At 48.9% G+C, this 22,803-nt stretch overlaps 1 long non-coding RNA gene across 1 annotated transcript; it reads right to left on the minus strand.

Annotated features, from left to right (window-relative positions):
- Positions 1 to 258: 258 nt before the first annotated feature.
- Positions 259 to 22,548, minus strand: LOC120510128. Its single transcript, XR_005629422.1, has 3 exons — positions 22,510 to 22,548; positions 2,097 to 2,721; positions 259 to 749 (listed from the first exon to the last, which is right to left on the minus strand). It is a non-coding gene; the product is annotated as an uncharacterized LOC120510128 (long non-coding RNA).
- Between the last annotated feature and the right edge of the window lie 255 nt (positions 22,549 to 22,803).

Below are 22,803 nucleotides of genomic sequence, written 5' to 3' on the forward strand. Positions count from 1 at the left end.
CTGAGGATAGGTCACACCAGATTGTGAGCATGGCACAAGCTGGTCCTACTCTTGCATCCAGAGCGTTTCCAAGAGTCCCCCTCTGTCCTTTCTGTAATTTTTGAGAGGAACAGAAAAGCCCACATTGTTCCTGTCACTACCTGAGCCAGCAGCACTGGCTGGTGAGTTTGTAAGGAAAGTGAGTCACTGTAGCTGCTTAAGAAGGTGGACCAGGGGAGAGGGGAAAAGCAGGAAAGGGGGAGCTACATCAAAGCAGAGACAGCTCAGTGAGATGCAGCCCTCCCCTCTGCAGGTTTGCAGGTGGCTGTGGGCTGAGCCCACCAGGCAGCAACCTACACTGACTTTAAAGGCTTCTTCCAGCCAAGTCTCACTGGCATCATCTTGCCCTCTGCCAGCTGAGCCAGCCCCAGCCCTTCCCACAGATCCTGCTCCCCTGCGTGCCACATGGGAGCCAGACACAGGGAATCCTGTTGCTGTGCCACAGGAATGGCTGCACAGCCCATTCCATCCTCCAGCTCATCTGCACAGTGCACAAAACCCCTTGGAGCTGGGTCCACTGTGTGCCCAAATTTGCCATGGCTGCATGTTGTCCAAGTTCATCCCCAGGCATGCAGCAAGGAAGAGGAGCACTCAGACAGAAAGCAATATTTGTTACAGTGCTCCACGTAGGGCATCAGGTCCTGCATCTGTTGCTGTTGTGGGTTTATGTTTGCTGCTTCCAGGAGACAGAGCCCAGCTTTTCCCACATCCTTCAAAATAGAAAGAGAAAAATAAAATGAGAGAGAGAGTGTAAGCTCTGACGTGAACCTAACTTTAGATCCAAGGGCTGATGACTCACTCCACTGGGGGAGAAGTGGCTGAGCTGGCTGTAGGTTTCTGTTTATATACCTCACTGAGCTAAATATGTAGACTGAGAAGTTCTTCTGTTCTGGCCCAACAACTTCAATCTGCATTTTATCCATCTAAATCGAAATGTTCCCTTCCCTACTAAATCTCTCTCTCTTTCCCCCCAGCATTGCCTTCCTAATCCCCTTTATGCTTGCTTTGTTGTAGGAAATTGAAGAAACACATGTCCCCACCTTCCACTCTGGTGTTTATGGTTAGACTGACAGGGGATTTCTGGGAAATGATTCAGTGTTGTGACTCTTAAGCACAGCTCCTCACACAGATCTGCCAAGGCATTCCAGACCTGGCCCAGCACTCCCAGCCATGCTGCTGGCAGTCAGGTCCTCCTGATCTGCTGGTCCTCATAGCTGCACAGCTCACAGGATGAACACCAGTTCCCTCCCAGGGATCTCTTGTCCCATTGCTCCAGCACAGAGCTCCACTCCTGACCCCACACGCATGCCCCAGGGCTGGCAAGGTGCTGTCTCCTCCAGCCCACTGCCCTGTGGCATGATGTCACTTTGCCATCATGCCTCCGGCCCTGGCTGTCACACTGTCAGGTGCCCCATGAGCAAAGGCTGACACCACTGCCAGCTATTGTCCACTTCTGAGACCAGAAAACAGATTTTGTCATCAGCAAAGGGTAGCTCTATGAGAGCTCCACAAATCTTTTCACTTGCCAGAGCATGGCTGGCACTCCCAGCACTGTCCCTCACACATTTATGGCAGGATGGTGCCACGGTCACTCTCCCATTTGCCAATTGTCACATTTCAGACACAGGCTGCAAAGCTGAAAAGTGGCCATCAGCTGCACAGGAGGTCACTGTGGATCTGTAACATCCTAACATCCTAAAGCTGGAATATGCCCTCACCTCATCCCTCCTCATCTGAAACAGCAAAAGGGATGGTTAAAAAAAAAAAAAAAAAAAAGGAGCTCAGAAAGAGACAAAAGGGAAATTATAAATTAATCCCTCCAGTGGAGAAGAGAAACAAAGAGCGTGCAAGAGAAAAAGGAATCTCCGCCCCAAAGGGCAGCTCTGAACTATGGTGGCAGACAAGTTTATAGATAAGAAACAAAGACCATTTACAAAAAGGTGGTTCTATGAAAAGCAACAGTGGAGAAGAAAAGCATAATGAGAGAGTGTGTATTTGACAGAGAGGTCTCCGAGGGATGAAATTCAATTTAACTCAGTCCAGGAAAGGAAGATCACCTTTGCAGTTGAAGCAGATGCTGGAAAGAGGAGCATTGTGTTCAAGAGCCCTCTGTGAATCTTCTCTAGATGTAAGTCTGTGGGACCCATTGGTGAAACCTGGATCTGAGGTTCCCCAAGACATCCTTTGGGTTTGGACTGTGGTACATCAGTCCCGAAAGGACAGTCTCATACAGCACCTATTTGTCATCTTGCTCCAAACCTTCTCATCTTCACACAAAATATTAGAGAGTTGATTTCCCAGCAAGTATCAAAGCTGAGCCATTCTGACCTGCTTCACCCCACTGATAACCCAAAGGAAACATGGAGAGTCTGTACATTCTCCATGCAAGAAGCACCAGCCCTTCATTTGGAGAGCACAGGCAATCTAACAAGTGTGTTTGCAGAAGGACAGGCTCTGTTTAGGCTGAAGTCAGCAGCATCCAAGAGATCCAATGCTCTCCTGGCTCAGTTGTGCTCCGTGGCTCTGTCAGGCAGCCTCTGCCTGCCCTCACACAGCCAGAGGGAGGCCAGAACAGGCAAGAGGCTTCCTCCGATCAGCAGCTACTCCAGGAAGCAGAGAAAAAGGCAGCAAAGGCTAGGGAGCCCCCCAGGGCAGACTGCAGTCTCCTCTCAGGCATGTTCACTGCTTAAAAAAAAAAAAGAAGAGAGGAAATCTGTGCCTCAAATAACAGATAGTCCTTCCCACCACCCATCCATCCCTTTGGCCTTAACTCTTTGAGGCTCTGTGCCATGTTCTGCAGAACTGCTTTGTCTCACCTGGCTTTGGAGCCAGGGCAAACCTCTGCACTCTGCTGAGTGGCAGGGAGCAGCAAGGGGTCGAAAACCAAGAGGGCTGCTGGGGCCAGTAAGAGCAAAGGAGGAAGATTTAGAAAGGCAAAATAAAAAGGCGATCTTGCAGTGACACCTCATGATGGGTTTGCACAATGTAGCCTGGCCCAAGAAGTCCTGGGCCAAGGGCAGAAGTGGAAAAGTACTGAGGTGGAAGTCTGCATGGTTTCAGATCAACAGAAAGTGAGACTCATTCACGTTTGCTACAGCTCAGGAAAGGCATGACCTTGACTGAGACATTGCTTTTCCTGAGAGCAACAAAAGCCCAGGGAAGGCAGTAGACAACTCCCAGCACAAATGATAGAGGACACCTAAACCACTGATGGATTCAACCTTTTTCCATCATACTGTACCCTCTGGCAGAGAAGCTATGGACTAAAGGAACAAAACAATATAAGAATGAAAAGGAAAATGTGCTTTTTATTGTAGGACTCACCACTGCAGCGGAGGGGTAACTGCAAAGATGCCTTTTGCTGAATCAAAAGCATAAACTGGCACAATATGAAAGGTTTGAGACTCACCTGCTCTCCAACATAAGTGAAAATTTATTTCATCCAATGCTCCTTATTCTAGGCTTTGGAGCAGGAATTAAAAAGATCAAATCCCCAGGACATAAGCTTGGAGGTACCTTTCCTGTTGGGGTGATTATCTCCCCAACATTCTCTCTTTCCAGCTCTATCTGAAGCACAGTGCATACTGATTTCTGCCTCATCAGAGGGTATATGCCCTTCCAGGAACTTGACGCTACCAGCAAGGAATTTTCCATGTCTAGAAATTGCTGATATACTTTCTCCTCTATTGTTGAAGTATAAAACAAGGCATCTCCTCCAGCAATTTTCAGCTGGAGAAATGTTACATAAGCACTTAGTTAGTTCTCATCTTAGGGACGAGGAAACTGAGGTCCAGAGGAAGAAGGTGATCCATTCAAGATCACCCTGCAGAGCAGATGTAAACCTAGGTCTGCCCAGTCCCAGCTCAGCACCCCCAGAGTGGGTCAGCTCTACCAGCAGCCAGCTGGGAGATCCCCTGTTATCAAATATCATCTAATGGAAACCAAATCTGACACTTCAAGGTGTGCACTGCCATGGGGAGGGTGAGGTAGGTGTTTCCTGCCAAACCTTCCATCACACAGCTGTGTTTTTCACTGGGATAGGCTGTTTAACTTTTCTGTGAAGGGAGAGTATGGGCAGAAATTCAGATCTTGGAGTAGATCAGCTAAAGCAATGTGGCATACCCCGTGCTTCTAACTCTTCCCAAGTCCCACAGTCCTCTTGAGTATATTTTCTAAATAAGAAAGGAAATAGAAGAGACAAAAAGATATAAATATTGGAGGCTAAATTTGAGCTACAGCAGTGCCTGAGGGAGAAAAAGAAGAAAAAATAAACAAACAAAAGAATCAGAGAACAGTTTATCAGATGCAAGGTTAGGAAGGGACAGGGGTTATGGTTAATAATAAGCCAGTTTGCTATTCTGCTCCCAGGCTAGAACCCAGTCTCTCACTCCCTCCCTGTCGCTCACTCTTTCTGCTCCATCACCTCGCGTCAGGCTGGGGATTTGATGCGAGGCTCCTGCCTCTTCCCAGGGCTGCACACCGCTGACCCCGCCGCCAGCATGGCACAGCGAGCCCTGGGCACAGTGACTCCTGGGCACAGCAATACACCGGGCACAGCGACCCCCGGGGTTGCCAAGCCCTGGGCACAGCGATCCATTGCGGGCTGGGAAGGGAGTGCTGGCAGCACACCGAACCTGGAAGGAAGAGTTGTGCACTGGCTGGCCATGGAGCAAGGAGAACAGTCTGTCTGAGCACCCAGGGCTGCACGGGACAGCCAGAGCTGAAGGACGCGCACAGAGCCACCACGGTCAGCCCAAGTGTTCTGCTGATACAGCTGCTCCAGGGCTGGTACCAGGCAGTGTCTGCACAGCACTGTAGTGTGCCTTGTATATGTCCAAGAGCTGCTCAGGAGGCCTGGGCAAGGACAGCAGGGTTTATTTCCAGCTTGCAGCACAAGCATGCCTCTGATCAGCCTGTCCTGCCCTCTCTAATGTACAGACTTTGAGCAGAAAAGCTTCCTTCCACTCTGAAGCCCACTGCGACACGAGGTCAGCCCCAGCAATGTGCAGAGCAGGCTGGTGCTAGGGGGTTGGACAGGCAGGAAAGGACTCCAGTGTTTTAAACTGTGAGATGAAGAGTAAGAAGAGTTCCATGTGAAACAACTCCCCATAACACACCAAAAAGACACCCACAAAATACTTTGCCTGCGTGTGGACAGAAAAAATATCTGGCTTCTTGTCTCCATCAGTATTCCAGAGCCACCATTTCAAAGAGGACATGCCTTGATGTCAACTGGGCAGCAAGGCAAAGGTCCCAAAGTAGCCAAGAGCATTTCAGAAATGCTTACTCTCATCTGCAAATCAAGAGAGCACAACACCATCCTCCCTAGCTAAAAGGCTACCACACAGCTCCAGGGAGAAGGCTGCTCATCTAAGACCCATGGCTACTGCTGATCTTGGCCTGTCTATCAAGCTACCTGACTGGGGCACTCCAAACCAAGTTCAGAGCTCTCAGGAGCCAGCCCTGAGGTGGGATAGAGCCATTGTTAGCCAGAAAACTGCTGTGCCATAGCAGGCACAGGCTCTGCCTCCCACACCCTTCCAGCCACCCTGCTGTCATCAGTTCCTGGTGACTCTCCTCATTTCCCCTCCCCGGGTCTGAAGAGCAGCCAGGCAGAGAGTTCAGATCCTGTGAAAGCCACCAGGGTCGGGAGGCCTGTCTATGCCTAGAAATGCCTTCCAGCACTCACATACCTGCCTACACTTGTTCACAAGCACTCACAGCCAGAACAAGGCCAGCCTGTGCCCACACAGGGACATCTTCACCTGCACAGACATCGCTGGTGGCAGGGTGGCTCTCAGGCAGGACTGCCTGCCCAAGGGGAAGCACCAGGCTCAGGCTACCTGCATTCTCCTCCCAGCTCAGGCACAGGCAGGCTGGCCATCTCTGTGTGAGTCACCTTCCCCCTCTGCAGAGGGTAATATCTCAATCATTTTGCTGAAGAGCGTTGGAGCCCAGGGCTGCAAGGCAGCCTGTAGGAGCCAAGTGCTTATTCTATGTCCTGAGCACACGCTCGCTGCTCCTGCGTGCGTCACTGCGTGTGAGCTGAACTTCCAGCAGCCAGGGACACCAGGGAGGGAGGGACAGAGGACAGGTGACATTTCAGATGAGTGCAGCAGGAGCAGAAGTGGTGAAGACGTGCAGGCAGGTGACTCCCAAAATACAAATGTCAGCTGAGGCTCTCACAGCCACTGGGGTGAGATCCCAGGGAAGAATGCAGCATGAGGAAAAGCAAGCAGGGAGGAAATAATTTTCAAAGCTGAGAACTGCAGCATCAGGGAGATGAGACCAAGGCTGAGGAGAAGACTTCAGCCATGGCAGGTAGGCAGAGCCTACAACCACAAGTACTGGAACACTGTGTTTGGGTCTGAGACCCCCAATATTGGAAAGACACAGACCCACTCAAGCAGGTCCAGAGAAGAGCCACAAAGATGACTCAAGGGCTAAAGCAGTTCCTCTGTGAGAAAAGGCTGAGAGAGTTGGAGTTGTTCAGCTTACAGCAAAAGGGTCCAGAGAGAATTTACATCAACCTTCCAGTATTTAAAGAGGTCCTGCAAAAATTGGGGAGGGACTCTTTACCATGGACCATAGTGATAGAATGAGGGGTAATGGCTTTAAACATGAGGAGGAAATATTTAGATTAGATATTAGGAAGAAATTCTTTTCTGTGAGGGTGGTGAGGTACTGAAACAGGTTGCTCAGAGAAGCTGTGGACGCCCCACATCTCTGTGAGTGTGCAAGGCCAGGCTCAGTGGGTCTCTCAGCAACCTGGGCTAGTGGAAGGTCTCCCCTCCCAGAGAACTGGAGAATCTTCAAGGCCCTTCCAACAAAAACCATTCTGGGATTCCCTAAGTGGGCAGAAAGAGGATGAAGGTAAAGAGAGGTGCTTGAATGAAATGAGATCTCAGAGGAGAATGAGTTTCTGCTAGCCCATAGAACAGACAGGGGAATAAAAAACTGTGGGGATAAAAAACTGTGGAATGGTGAGACTGGCAGAATCTTGCTATATAATTTTCATGTGCTGTTTTGCACCCTGGATGGAGGCAATAAAATCCTGACCATGCAGATATGTTGGCTGAGGGGACCTAAAGGTTGGTTTTGAAGGCAGCCACCCAGGGAAAGCTCATCTGTTTGCTGACTGCAGGCAGTAGAGTGGGTTTCCACTGCCGAGATGGTTTTCCAAGCAGCATGGGAGCTTGCACAGGGTGAATTGAAAGGTTCTCCGCCCCTTAGATCAGCACTACAGACACGTTCAAAAGGAGACACACACACAAAATCAGTTTTCCTTTAGACACCTTTTTGGCTCACATCTAAGCCAAGACTTTGCTAGAATTAATCGCCTTAGTGAACAGCAGTACACTCCAATCCAAGCCTTGTGAGGCAAATCTGATGAATGACTTTGGTTGTCTCAGAAAATGACATGCAGTCAAAGTGGTATTTTGAGGAGTGAAGGATAGCATGCCTCTCTGTAAGGACTTACAGTTCCACGGGTGATGGACAGGTTTTCTTCCATCATCTTGAGAGTGATGGGGGAGGAGAGCACAGCACTTCCCCAAATAGCTGGGAGAACCATGCCACCATGAGCAGAGATGCAGAAAGCATGACCTACCAGAAAGGTACTGAGCAAAAGGAAACTGTCTCGACTACAGACCATTGAGAAGAGGTGCAATAACCATCCTCAGATGCATACAAGTTTGCTAAAAAAGGAGAAGAGTTCTCAGCTCTTTGTGTGCACACTGGACAGAAGCAACAACGGGCTTGCATTGCAGTACAGGACATTCAGTGGTGAGGAGGGCAAGGTGTGCAATGCTCAGACTGCCTGAGCATCACCCTGCACTTCAGGGCTTTGAAACCAAGCCAGCCCAAACCTCTTGGGAATAATGCATGCACTGATCATCCGGGGATGAATATGAAGTCAGTGACATCCTGAGGACACAGCCAGGCCTGTCTTCTGTGGGTGTCTAATCCCAAATGGCCTGTGGCCACCACCACTATCAAGTGTTGCTATTGTGGTGCTTTTCGTGGAGAAACAGCAGCTGTTTCTCCCCTGGCCATTTCTTCCTGAGCAATACCCATTTATTTTGTCTTCCTGAGAGTCTCACAGAGCCCAGCATGTGTTTGCAACACTTTGTGAATAATAACACTCATATATCTCCAGCAAAATAAAAAACTGGGTCAGCTAAGGCATATGCCTGTGTACATGAGGAGCAGCCAATGCATCTGCCAATGAGCCCTACAGTGCTGCACAATCCAACCCACCAGGCCCACAGGGGCTACAAGGCAATGTGCCTCCACAGGGGAAAGGGGGGAGAGATCATCCATAACTGGGGAGCACACAACCATTTTAGTGACATTTCACAGGTGAAATCATGAATAAATCAGGACCTGAGAGAGGGTTCTAACAAATTGCTCATACTAATATCCTGGCCACTGGAAGAGAGGGAGAGAATGTGCAATTACCCCAGCTCCAGAAGCTGCCTCCAGTGCCTCTGATACATATCAGAAAGGGCTAGGTGCAAATAAGCCAGACACATGTACCTACCTACTGTAGCGTGCAGGACGGTGGCTAAGGAGGAACATTCAGAAGGAAAAATGAGTCAGGAATGTTGGGGAAGAGCAGAGACAAGAGCACAGCACAGCACACTGCATTACAGAGACTTTTTTAACCCAGAAGAATTTAGAAAGAAACCAGAGGCCTGGCTCATAAGGTGGAGCAGGCTCCACATGAGTGGTCAGGTCACTGAACCCATATGTTTCTGCACTGGCTGCAGCCCATGCACGTAGATGCCAAAGCAACTACACTGCATTAGAGAGAAGCTAAGCTTGGGATGCCTGTCAAGAGGACCAAAATGAGGAATCTTTCTCTGTCCCTCCTCAGTGAGCAGGACCTTCAGCCACCTCATGGACACTTGTGTGCATATGCACAGCTGTCCCTCTCAGGCAAAAATCCAGACTGAAGTCACACTCTCTGCTAGAGGCAAAGATGTTTGCTGAAGCAAGGTGGCCAAAAGGGAGAGAGACAAAGCCTCAGCAGTGGGAGTCACGGGTAGGAGCTGCCCAGCTGGCCATTTCTCTTCCCATATTTTACAAAGCCCCAGTGAGCAGGAGTGCGTTCCCTGAAAATGCTGTGCTGTGTGATCTCAGCATGACCCCACATCCTGCACATGAGGGTACAGCCTGGAAAAGACAGAGAGCTCAGTGATGGTACCCATCGCCCTAAATCATCCCTGATCACCTCAGTGAAACTGGCTTAGGCCAGTCCCCTCCTCAAGACGTGGATGGGAGACAGGAGAGGGCAATTACCAATTTTAATGCAACCAGCAATAATCAGGATGGCAAGGATGTACAGAGCACAAAATCAGGCAGCAGGAGTACACAGGCAGGGAGCGGGAAATAATTACCATGATACTGTAACCAGAAAACACAAGGCCAAGCTATTTACCATGTTAATTAGTGTTTATCCCTGTTTATGGCTGCACATGGCAGTGGGATTGGAGGCCTGATTGGAGGCATAAATGCTTAAAGGAACAAGCTCTGGATATTAGAATGAGACACCAGGTCAAGGAAAAGCTTCTGCTGAGCAGAGGACAGGGAGAGCTAAGCCATGCATCCCTCTCTTCCTGTACTGGAGAGCTGGAGTTGCTGAAAGGAAAACCCAGATGGTCCTTCCAGAGCACAGCTATGGGGAAGTGCCCAGAGACTGCTACATGCTATTTATCTGCTAATGCATCTCCATGTCTTCATTTCCCTCCGGTCTTTTTCTCCTACACTGTTTCTCTTGGATGCTGCAACCTGATTAAAGATTTCCCTGAAGTGTTCCTTAATGTTCCTCCTTCTAAACCGAGTCTGTTTCAACAAAATAAGACACAATTTTCCCTATATTACAGCAAAGTTATTTTTCCAAGCGGTTTTCCCACATTTTCCCCTGTCCAACACCTTTTTCTTTTTAATTTCTGAGCACATTCAGAGCAGAGGCACAGGAGAAAGGGAGGGATCTGCTGCAGTTTTCCTGCACTGACAAGTTGTCACTGACAAAGGTGAGCCCCAGGATGAAGATTCAGCGGTTGATAGCAGGAGCCCCTGCTCCAAACCCTGGCCCAGCACTCCCTTCTGTGTGACCTCCACTGGGATGTTCTGCCCAGCAGCAGCCAGTCAGCCTCTGCTGCCGTCCTCACCACTGCCTGCAACAAAGCTGCCTTGACAACAGCAAGAGGTAGCTGAAATACTTGCCTAACCATTTTTTAATTTGTTTAATACTGTAGGCTATGTCATAGGGAAATCAGTCTCTGGAGGTGCTGCTCATGCTAAGGAAAAGTCTGAGTGTTCAGGCACTGGGCATTGCTGATCTTTCCAAGCCTGGGTCCATCACTCCATCCTGCAGGGGCTGATTCACTCTTCCCTTGCACAGCTCATCGCCCACAGACTCTCCCCCCCAGAGAAGCCCTGCAGCTGGTCTTGTCTCTGCCCCTTGCACTTTATTCTTCAGCTCAAAGATTAAAACAGTGCCTGCCTCTGTCCTGTGAAGCTCCCTCCCAAAATAAAATCAAAAAGCAGTGTTGGCCCCAATCTGTCCCTGTATCTTCCCTCCATGCCACATTACCAGATGCTCTCAAGGAGCTTGGCATGTCCTATTTGCTTCCATCGAGGATGTGATACCTGAAAACCCCTGGGAGACAATGGCTTTCCAGTCTGGAGAATTTGCCTCCCCCTCTGCATCAGATGTGTCAGAGCAGCATTTCATTTACCTTTTCCAGTGATTTTTATCGGTCTAGTTATTAACGAGGAAGTTTAACCCACTCCTGGGCAAATCCCTGGCAGTCAAACAAGTTATGATGAGGGGGAACCGCTGTGAGGGGAACAGCTTAAAGTGAGACAGACTCCAAGCAGGCACTGACCCTTTGGTGCACCAAGAAAGATCCCACCTCAGGTGATTCTGGATTCTGTCCCCTGCAAAGGCCTGGGGGCACCCTGCCTGCCACCAGCATGGCTGGCTGTGCACTACAGCCATGTCACTCTCCCAGTACCAGCACCCTGCACTGCTGTGCTGAGAAGCCATGGCAACCATGGCCACCTCAACACAGCTTCTAGACACAGCCATGGCCAAATCATTGGTCCCTATCTGGGAGAGGCATTTAATTTCCCAGATAAAAAATAACTCACGAAATCTATTTGAGTCTGTTTGTCTGAAGAGCTGCCTCTTTCCTCTATCCTTGTCCTCCAGGATAGTGTTCTTATTTGCCCAGTGCCCAGACTTTCACCCTTCTGACCCACATTTTCCCCACTGAAGGATTCCACCACACACCCTTCACAGTCCAGACACCTGAGAAATTGCCATCATGACAGGAAAATAAACTTCCCAAGGGGAAAAAGTGACTACATCAAAACCTCACTCTCATCCTTCAGAGAGGGCCACTGTAAGCTGTCCAAATTCCAGCATTTCCAAACCTCCCCTCCTCCATGCTCTGTCACTTTATCAGACAGACATACCTGTAATTCCTCCTCTACACCACTGCCCTTCCAATAACGCCAGAAGACACCCCAAGTGCATCTGCATTTATATTTTGACCACAGGTGAGGGGGAGCAGAGCTGCTCACAGCATTTACCCTGGCTCAGATACAGCTGCATGAGGGAGCTGAGCCACTCCTCCACTGCCACCAGTCCGTACATAACACACCCTGACACACAGCAGCTGCTGGCCCCACGGACCACGGCAGAAATTTGCACACCCATATGCTGGCAGCTCAAGCAGTGCAGAGTCACACACCTTGGCCTGTGGGATGCAGGGGGCAGCTCATGAACTGTCCCAGAACAGCCTCCTCCCTGGCAGAGGATGCTCCTGGAGATTCCTGGTGTCCTGCTGCTGCACCAGGGGCGAGTGCTCAGTGTCATTTGTTCCTAAAGCCTGTGTGCATCTCACAGCCTCAATGCAGTTGGTTTAATGGCCAGTCTCTGCTGGGAGGCAGCTTAGGGAGGATGCAGAGACACACACCTTGGCCTGTGGGATGCAGGGGGCAGCTCATGAACTGTCCCAGAACAGCCTCCTCCCTGGCAGAGGATGCTCCTGGAGATTCCTGGTGTCCTGCTGCTGCACCAGGGGCGAGTGCTCAATGTCTTTTCCTAAAGCCTGTGTGCACCTCAGCCTCAGTGCAGTTGGTTTAATGGCCAGTCTCTGCTGGGAGGCAGCTTAGGGAGGAGAGGGAGAGAGAAGGAGAGGAGTGAGGGGGATAGCAAGCAAAACAAAAAGAGAGCAACGTGAGTAGGAGCCCATAAAACAGAACAACACTGCCAGGCAGAGCAGCAGCTGAATTGGTTGTGACAGGCAGACCCTCTCTGCACCTGGGATTCAAACACAAGCTTATTTTCCTGGTCTCTTTGAGAGACAATGAATCCTGACTACCTGTCAATGTGTACCCAGGAGATGTCACCAGGAGAAAAGGGGCCCCAGGTGCTCCTGACCCACATCACTGACACAGTTATGAAGACTGAGGTCACGGGTTACATTTCTCAGAGACGAACAGTGAGGAGCTTAGAGGGAAAAGAAGAAAAAAAAAACCAAAACCTGAGCAACAGCAGAAACCAGAGATCCAAAACAATGCACCTGTCATGACTCCTGGAGTTCCCAGAGGATCCAGGACAGCTTTGCCTCCTGCACAGCTCCTGTCCTGCTCATCTGAGGGGCCTGGGAGCAGTTAAGCAATGTGTGCCTTCAGACAGACACGCTTCTTCCCCAAGCCCCAGCAGGTGCACAAGTGAAGACATTTACTGTCTTTCCTCAGCCTGACAGCTTGCTGAAGGGCCATGGAGGACATATTCCCAGAGAGGTAAGGTCAGGCTGTGCCAGCTCTCCTGACAAGCAAGCTACACCCTTAGCAGCCCATCAGGACAAGGGTATCACCAACAGCTGCTCATGTTCACCCATAAAGGACCAATAGAGGATCTCTTGAAGAACACCAATTTCACCCTACAGCGTGGCTCCCCTTCCCAGGGCTGGCAGCTGGTGCACACCCCCAAAGTGAGGGGCCATCAGATGGCATTTTTAGCACCACTTCCTGGGAAGGAGCAGAGCAGGTCATGCCACATCTCCTGGAGAGACACCCAGCCACTCCTGTGCACTCTCACGTGTCCACAGAAAGGTTCCTCCTATGACTCAGCACCTCCCCTGCCTCCTCCTCCTCATCAAACCACCTGCACACCCTTCACTGCTGCAACAGGCCAAGTAGCTGCTTCCAATTAAAAGCTGCTGTTCTCACCAGTTTTTTTAATAAGAAAAAAGTAATTGAAATTTAATTTAGTCAATGACCAAACAACAGGGTGTGAAAATGAGCCAGCGCTGGCTCAGGTTCTGTTAGGAATGAGCTTGTGGGAGGGGATGGGGGGGCTGCCTGGGGTAGCTGAGGGGGATCTGTACAGGTGGTTTTGAATAAGGGTCTTTTGAATCACCACATCTGCCAGTCACATTTCTTCCCTAGGCCACCCCCAGTATTTCATGCAAAGCCTCCAGGCACCCTCCTTCAGTAATCCCCACACTCCAGTAAAAACTTCCCTTCCCATTCCATCCCCACAGCCTGCAAGCAGTGCCTCTTGCCTCCCTCTTCCGAGCTCTGCTGCGACTAGATCCCCGTCAGAGTTGGCAGCCACAGGCCAATCAGCACAAACTGCTGGCTGAGAGAAAGGGAGAGAAGCAGAGGAGTCTTGGGGGCCCGAGAACAAGCCAGGACTCGTGAGTCATCCCCTGCATACCCACAGCCCCCGCTGGCTACCGCCGAGCTCCAGGAAGATGCTGAATATTCGATGAAGGGGTTTTTTTTAGATCTGCTGAAAATGGCAAGGGAAACTCCACTGACAATTTTTTTAAAAAAAAATAAAAAAAGGAAAGATCACAATCTCATCGCCACAGCCAGTCTTACACTTTCCCTGAGGATATGTTAGAACAGCCAGGGGTGTGAGAGGAAAGCAGCCCATGGCGATCCGTTTCTGGCAGGCAGAGGGAAGGGAGGACGAGGGAATGGCTGCTTGAGGGTGCAGTGCTGCCATCCCCACCAGCCTGGATGTGTGCAGGTGCACAAGCAGGGTTTGCAGGTGAAGGGGCAGAGCACGTGCTGAGGGAAAGCATCACCCTCACCTGGCTCTGACACCTCTGCTAGAGATCTCAGCACCTCTGCCCTGGCTGCTACTAGAAGACCTCACTTGGGAAAGGCAAGGTTAAATACAATACTTTGCAATGCCAACCCGGACAGCAAGGACAAGTGTCACAGGTTGTTTTCACACAGTGTCACATGAATCACTACAGAAGTGTGGGGTGACAAGGGACTACCTGGGAGTTTGTCATATCAGTGAGGCAAAAACTATCTCTTGCTACTGTTAGTAAAGTAAGCATTTATTCCTTATCTTGGAAAGCTCCTTCACATCAGCTGACACAGGGTTAAATCTTCCCAGCCAGTAAAACCTCAGCCCAGTAAGAGAGGAAGCTTCTGTTGCACCTCGGTGTGGCTGTCAGAAGGAGATGTGGCACAAAGACTCTGTTCTAAAGCAGAGTGCTTGGCTGGGGAGGTGGAGAGGAGGGTGGGAGCTGGGAATTGCAGGCAGGAATGTGGAGCAGAAGTTATGGGCTGAAGCCCCTCAGCTGATCACCAGAAGAAACAGAGTGCCACCAGAATGGTGCCAGAGGAAGTACTCAGCACAGCTGAGGGAGGAGAGGATACTTCTGTGTGTGAAGGAACGGGATGCAGAGATTTACAGAAATTATATACATTTTCTTTTCTCCCACTCTCCTCCACCCTGTCATTTTCTCTTCTCCACTTTTTCTTCTGGTCTCTGTCTCACCTTCTGTCTTTCCCTCTGTAATCACTTGTTGGCAAATCTTCTCCAAAACACAGTTATTTTGAATGTGTTCTTCTACATCCCTTACAATATTTTCTCTCTCATTCTCAGTTATCCTCCTTGCTGGTGAAGCTGATTAGTATAATGATGATAATATTGAACGTAGTGAAAAGGTTTCTTTCACAGGAAAACCAATTATAAATTGCTCTGCTTTCAGGTACCAGCCACTTTCATGCCTTTTCTTGTTACTTCAGATGCAGAAACTGAAATATCACCTTTTTTTTATTCCCTCTACCATCTTCTCCACTTGGAAGGGAAGGACATTCTCTATCATATTTTTAATCTGCTCCTTGAGAAAGCCTGAGATGTAAAATGTATTCTTTTAGTCCTATCCCTCATTCCCAGTCAGATGTCACTCTTGGGAAAGCCAATCTCCTCAAGTTAATGGCTTGCCCAGTGTGGAAGTAGCAAATTATGTATTTCTTGTCCTGCTGACATCCAAACCCTTGCCCAGACCCCATCCCCATCACTTTTGTGCTCACTGCACAGACATAACTCCCCCAGTGCAGAAGCTGATGGTCCACAGTAGGGTCATGCTTTTTCCAGTAAAAGAAGCCAACAGATTATTTCTGCTTGTGATTCATCCTAGAAGAGAGAACCGTGTGGGCTCCCTATTTCACTGTGCGTCACAGAACCTGCCCCCAGTGGGAGCCCACAGAATGACTGGTGTTAAAAGGCACCTCAGGAGGCTCCAATCCAAATCCCTGTTCAAAGCAGGGCTAAGCTCAAGGCCACAGCAGGTAGCTCAGAATCTTGTTTGCTTGAGTTTTGAGTATCTCAAAGGAGGCAGACTCCAAAATACCTCTGGGTCACCATCACACATCAGATCCACCCTCATGTTTATGGTTTTCCTTCATACAGAGCTGAAATTTTGCAAGTTGCAACTTGTCTTTGCTGCCTATTGCCCCTGACACACACCTCTGAGAAGAGTCCAGCTCCATTTTGTCTACACACATCCCCCATTGCCTCACCAGTCAGTTCCCCCTTAAATTGCTTTCCTGCAGGCTAAACAAAGCCAGCACTCTCAGCATCTCCTTACATGTTACGTGCTACAACTCCTTAGCCATCTTCATGGCCCTCCACTGAACCCACACCAGTTTGCCACTCTGTCTCATAGTGGAGAGAGTACCTGAGTCTGCCTCTCCTTGCTTGGGATCTCCCTAGGTTGAACTAAACCCTGCTCTGAATGTTTCCTCCTTATTTTACTGTTAAACAGATGATAACCAGCCTCAGGCTGTCCAAGTCAATTATACTCAATAGAAACTGCAGTTTGGATCACCAGGTTCATGAGACTGTATCTAGACTTTACTATCAGCAAATCAGATCCCAGTGCACAGGAAAAAATTCCCCTGACAAAACCAGGATGAGGTATCAGATGATTTTTGTAAACCTCTTATCAGGGATGGGGAACCAGAAAACAGACCTAGTCTTGTCTTTCCTGCCCAGCTGTCACTGCAGTTTGGGAATTAACTCACCATGCTTTATTTATCATCAAAATTTTCAGTCAACAGCCAAAAGAGAAAGGCACATTTTTCCTCTGTAAAATGTACTCAGCCTTGTCTCCATCTCTCTCAGCATTCACTTCCACCCAGCATCCTTAAACCCCTACACTTGATTCTTAAACGGGAGGGAGACAAGCTTCAGGAGTTCCATCTGTACTTGGTAAAGGGAGGAGGAAGACACAGATTCACACCATCTTGACATAAAAACAAACAGAGGAAGGAGCAGGGCCCCAAGACAGCAGCATGGAGAACTCATCCTGCATCAAGGATGACTGATGTGGAGAACTCACTGCTGAAGGACATTGTCAGTGCAGGCAGCTTGAGTGGGTGTTTAACTGGAGGCGAGTGGGTTTAAAAGCATAGATGGCATTAAACCTTCCAGTAACCGTGGCAGCATCTAAGGGCTTCCAGGTGGACATTTGTGAAGTCATCAGGGATCTCTTCTTCCTTCTTTCGTGCAAGATACCTCAAAAGAAGCATCACATGGGGGCTCAAACGGGAAGGATTCACTGCCTTTTGACAGACCTGTGCAATAGCTCCTCCACTTTGGTGGAAGTTACCTGGTGCCCCACACACATTTGTCCTGTTAGAACAGCTCTGTGAAGAACTTGAGTGATGCCTCAAATTATCTAAGGGAAAAGTGCCACCATTCCTGGGAAAGGACACTGTATTTCAATTACATGGAGATATTTCAGAGTGATTTTGAGTGAGATGCACAGTCCCACCTATTCCAATTCCCCTCCCTCAAGCTCCTGTTGCCATGGCAATGGTACTGACAATTTCAACGCATAAACCCAAATTTGCATTTTAATGGAACATAATTAGAATGCTGAGATAAACGATTCTTCCTTGATAAAAGGTAACATAAACACCGCATCTCACAAATATTCTCTACCAAAAATTATTGCACATACACACACGCACAGAACCTGTACATCACTGGGCTGTGGGAGCTGGGAAGTTGCTTTCAGTTCCTTCATGCCTAGCTGGGAAATTTTAAACCCACTGCAAAATCCCACAGTTTCCAGAACAAAATGTTATAGTTACCAGATGTTTGCTGCAAACTGGCTCTAGCACCTCCTGGCTGCTGTGCTCCTGTTCAGTGCTCCCAGGTGCAGTCAGGGTCAGCCCATATCTGCTGGACCCCGAGATATTCTCTGTATGCTGACAACTCCCAGGGGCTCAGTAGCTCCTGAGATGGTATCCCAGGGACGATGAAAACCCCTCCAACTGTCCTAAATATTTATTTTCCTTTTGTTTTCAGCTAAATTTGTCATAAGATGTGCTCTCACTCTGTTTTCTGCAATATGCCCAACAGTGTATTCTCCAGCTCTTGGATCAGGAAAGGAGTGCATTGGTAGCACTTATCCCACACTGTCAGCCAAGAGGCCAAATAGCTACAAGAGAGCAGAAGGGGATTTTAAAAAGGAAATATTGCCAAGACATCCTTCTTTACTTCAGCAAAAGGCAGGGAAAGGGAATGAAGGAGGGGGAGAAGCTATTCTGCACCAAATATGAAATCAGAAAATGAATTTCTCCTGCCCTTGAAACAAACTAAATTCCAAGCAGGCCGCTGGCAGGAGCGAATACAGACAGAAGACAGAAAGAAAAAAAAAATAAAAATAAAAAAGGAAAGAACAGAAGAAAAGCAAATAAGCGAATCAGAAAAACTGCAAACTGCCTGGAAACTTCATTTGGCTTTTCAATTGGGAAGTGAAATGATGCATACTTGTGTAGGGACAATCACACCTGGGAGAGTCTTAAAGCAGCAGCTGCCCAGACCAGCTTCTCCTGACCCAGCTGAGCAATGCTGGGCCACCCAGCCTTCAGGGGACTTCAGGCAGCTCTGCAAACAAGAGGATGGCACAGGAGTCACCTCTGCCACGAGGCAGAGTCCATCTGCCTCATCTCACCTGCCTGGGCTGTGAAAGCAAAGCCACACATCCTGCTGAGCAGAACCGACAGTGCACCACTGACACCACGTTGCTATCTGCCAATGCATCAAGTAAATGACACAGAAGTTGCTCCTCAGAACTCTGTGGCCTGGATCTGTCCCTCTCTTCCTGCAGGGAGGGGTCTGCTTCAAGTCCTACACCTTCTATCAGCACCAGCTAATAGCCATGTCCCCTCTATTAGAGCTGTATGATTAGGGCCCAGAGGGTTCAAGCAGCTCACTGCTCCTCCTGCATCATCCCACAGAGTATTCAGCCTGGTAGAATCCTCATTCCTCCTCCTAGAAAGCCTTTTAGTCCTGCTCCTCTGGGCTGCACAAAAAAGAGCACGTCTGCCTCTCACCACTCCCACCACCCCAGCTAGCAACCCCATTTAATCTCTCTGCCCTCCTTCATTCACCAGAATCAAATATTAATTGGGCTGCACTGTGATAAAGTGACTGTTAATGTGCCTTGGCATGGGAGCAAGTGGAGCTGGATTCAGCCTCCAGTGCAGCACAAGCTCAAAGAGCAGGGCAAGGTGAGTGCAGTGGGGAAGTCTCTGGGGCTCCCCACCAATTTGGCCGGCCACAAGGGCTGCAGATCCTGGTGATTTGCATCCAGTTGCTTTCCCATCTTTGCTAGCACTGCTGCCTGTGTAAATGCACAGAGCCAGGCTGCACACAAACACAGAGTCCCCTACAGCCACCTGAACCCTACGCAGAGATCTGGCTGCACGACACCAGCTGAGCACTGTGCCTGCATGGCACTTCTCCCTCTGTGCAAGTACACCCAGGTAGAGACTCACGTGGATGCTGACATGTATATGGGGTGTGCGCTCATCCCAAAATAAATCACGGTGTTCCCAGTGAGACAAGAGGCTGTACAGCTACACACAACCAGACCAAAATGCTTCCCTGGAGCTGATGGCTATCCACGTAACCCTTGTTCAAATTGCAGTGGATTAACTTAAAAATTAAACAAACTAACTCTCCTAAATACCATCTGTGCCACTGATACAAAGGTTCATGGGGCATTTATTAGTAGCTACTCTCCCTTAGGACACAGTTTACAGGTTCTGCTCAGCAGGGACTTCTCAAAGGTTGCAGACATGATCCTGGGGTCCAGTTTACAAAGTTCAAGGAACAAAAAGCAGAGCAATGAATACAAGAAAGGGAAGAGATGGTCTTTTGATTTAGATGAATTCAATTTCTGGGAGTCAAGCTCAAGAGACAAAAGGCCCGCCTTGCACTCATGCCCCACATCTTCAGCATCAGGGGCCCATGGCTCCAGCCACCTAGCTTCCTTAGCAAGAGACAAGCCTGTAGTCATGATACTTTATGAAAAATCCTTTGCTAGGATTTTTCCCTCCTGGGAAGCTGAGGAGCCTCAGGAGAGAAATGTAAACAATAACTATCTGCTGCTGTGGAATGCAAGAGGTGCATCTGTGATTGGTCTGTGTGGATTGTTTTCAATTGATGACCAATCACAGCCACATGTGTCGAGGCTGTGAGCAGTCACAAGACTTTATTATGCATTCTATTCCTATTCTTTCTAGCCTTTTGATGATCTTTTCTCTCTATTCCTTTAGTATAATCTTAATGTAGTATTTTAATATAATATATATCATAATATAATAAACCAGCCTTCTGAAAACATGAAGTCAAGCCTCGAGACTCCACACATGGAGCACCAGACACAACACAAGCCCAGCCCCTGGCAAGCCTCCCTCCACCACTCACCCCCACCGTGTTTGGGGGTCACCACGGTGCCTCCCAGGGATCCTCTCCACAGCAGCCCTGAGAGAGAGGCAGCACCATGGCCACTCTGAGTACAAAGCTCTGCTGGGGACAGGGCTACTGGCAGATGGGACAGTAAACAGCAATCCCGGGCAGAGCACTAATTAGCAAGAGACTCACTGCCCAACCGGTATGGTGACCAACAGGAGATGAGCACGACTCAGAACAAAGTCACCCTGATGACTGTCACACAGGATGTGTGCTCCATGGCAGTGGTATGGATTTGCACCCCAAAGTTCCCGTGTATCTTGCTGGTTCTGTTCCCAAAACTTGTCAGGGATGGGTAAAACCTACAACAACTCCACGTTTGTCCTGAAAATCTCTTCCATGCCCTCCCCCTGCTTCTGGCAGGGCCTTCCTAAAACTCATCACCCAACACCATCTCCTGGTTGCAGTGCCTGTGGCAGGCAAAACTCAGCCTCACAGTGACATCTAGTGAGGAGAGCCCTAGTGGCACCATGCACCCTTGCAAGGAACGGCAGCAGCCTCGTCTCCCGCTGGCATTTGTTCCCGGACTTCAGGGGACCGAGGCAGAGCAGGAGATGTGGCCCTGGCAAAGGCAGCCTGGCCCGCAGGGGTCCCATTTCACAGCGTATGGGGTCTGGTACCCAGCACCTCCAGGGTGCACCCCAAGAGAGTGAGAGTACCCCAAGTACCTGCTTCAGTCCTTCTACTGTGCTGAAGGGAGAGGAGTGAAAAGGAAGGAGGAGAGGAGAGACCCAAACATATCATTTAGAGAGACTCAACTGCTGGGAGTCGAGAATAAATAGTAAAAAGTCAGGTTGAACTGTCACCCTCCCACGGCCTCAGAAATTGCAGATCCTGTTTGGAGAAGCAAAAACAGTAAAAAGAGACAGCAGTCAAAGAAGCAGGGAATAAGACAAGGAAAGACAAAATACAGCTATTAGAGAGAGTACAAAGGAAGGAAAGGGGAAAAAAAGGAGATAGAAAAAAAATTACAAAGGTAGAGTGCAGAGAGGCCTGGCACTACACTGATGAATGCAGCATGCCAGCCACCAGACAGAATATCTTCCCTTGATCTCAGAAACCTCACAAGTTATTCTGTGCAGCTCTGAACAATACTGAAAAAAAAAAATCCCAGAAATTAGAAAACCACAGTGAGTGTTGCAGCTATAAACCTCCAGCCCTTCAAACCTGAAGGGAGTGGGGAAGAGCAGGGGAGATGCCCCACCTTTGGTAACTGAAGCAGGGACATGCATGCCATAGCTGCAGCCATGGGAAGAAGATGAGGCTGTGCCAGCAGAGGACAGAGCAGGCAGGGGCTGCAGCAGCAGCAGGCAATGCTGCCCCAGCTCCCCCAGCTCGGCTCTGCACCAAGCAGCACAGACAGCCTCTAACAAGGCCTGCCTAAGGCAGCAAAACCCGTGATGGCCCCAGCCCACCTCCTGTCTCCAAAGCCTTAATAATTGATGACAAGAATAACTAGCTAAACTTCGCTGCATTCTGAGCCAGCTCTGGGGCTTGTAAACATTTTAAGGAGCAGAGAGGCTGGGAACAAAACACAGAGCCTTCCACCTCGTCGTCAGTGCTTTGAAAGCAGCCATGTTCAGCAGCCACTGCCATTCCCAATTTCACATCTACACAGCACGAGGACACGTAAGGTCTCAGCTGTAATGCAACATCTTCTCTGGGTATTTCCAAGCTCTTTACATGAGAAATCATTAATTCCACTGTAACCAGGACAAAATACATCCTTCCTGGAGGAAACAAGATGTTATTTCATCAAAGTCCACAATATTTCCAGAACAGAGAATCATACTGCCTTTTCATAAATCCTCTAGTTAAAAAATGTTATATGCTGAACCTTGCCACAAAATCCTCATTTCAGTTTCCGTCCATTTTCTCTGTATTCAGTGGGGAGATTTCATGGGGTGAATTTCTCAGATTCTGGCATGGAAGACCTGTATTTCTGATTAAAACACAAAAGAAAGTCACAAAGCAGGAAACAAACACAGTAAGGAAGAAGTAAACAGTAAATGGAAAGCCAAAAGTGAAACAAAAGATGGCCAGGTGTCAACCAGGGAGGTCAGTCTGCAATTTAAAAAGGAAAGATCAATTCTAGAAGTAGAAAAGGAAAAAAAAAAAGGCTGAAATCCAGATGAAAGAAAGCAAAAAACTAAAGCCAGCAGGTTAACAGTCCAGTGACTTGAAGCTGATTTAAAAGGAAAACAAAAGTCCTGGTATGTCTCAGAATACATCACAGTTGAAATAGCCACAATACACAGAGTATCACCATACAATTTCAGAAATCTTCAACTCATTTGTCCATAAAGAATAACACCATACCACACCAGAAGGCTTCAGGCACCTGCCCCTACAGAGTAACACCAGCTTACCTCACAAGGCTGCAAGCATCTGCCCTTCTTGAAGGTTTGTTTTCATTTTTGTGGGTTTTTTGGGTTTTTTAGCCCAACCTTTTATACCCTCACGTTCATGCATTGCACCTGTGTGCCCTCTGTTCCCTTTGGTGATGGGTCAGTGCCCCTGGGCACTCCATGGCTCATTGCTGTCAGTGCTGCTCACCTGCTGCTCACAGCTGTGCCCATTGGGGATGAGACACGGGCACAGCCCCACTGCCACTCACCACAAACTGTGTGCCTGCACTGGTAAACTGGGAGGCTCAGATGCTG

Source organism: Passer montanus, unplaced genomic scaffold (genome assembly GCF_014805655.1).
Source record: "Passer montanus isolate IOZ18808 unplaced genomic scaffold, ASM1480565v1 scaffold55, whole genome shotgun sequence".
Classification (NCBI taxonomy): domain Eukaryota; kingdom Metazoa; phylum Chordata; class Aves; order Passeriformes; family Passeridae; genus Passer; species Passer montanus.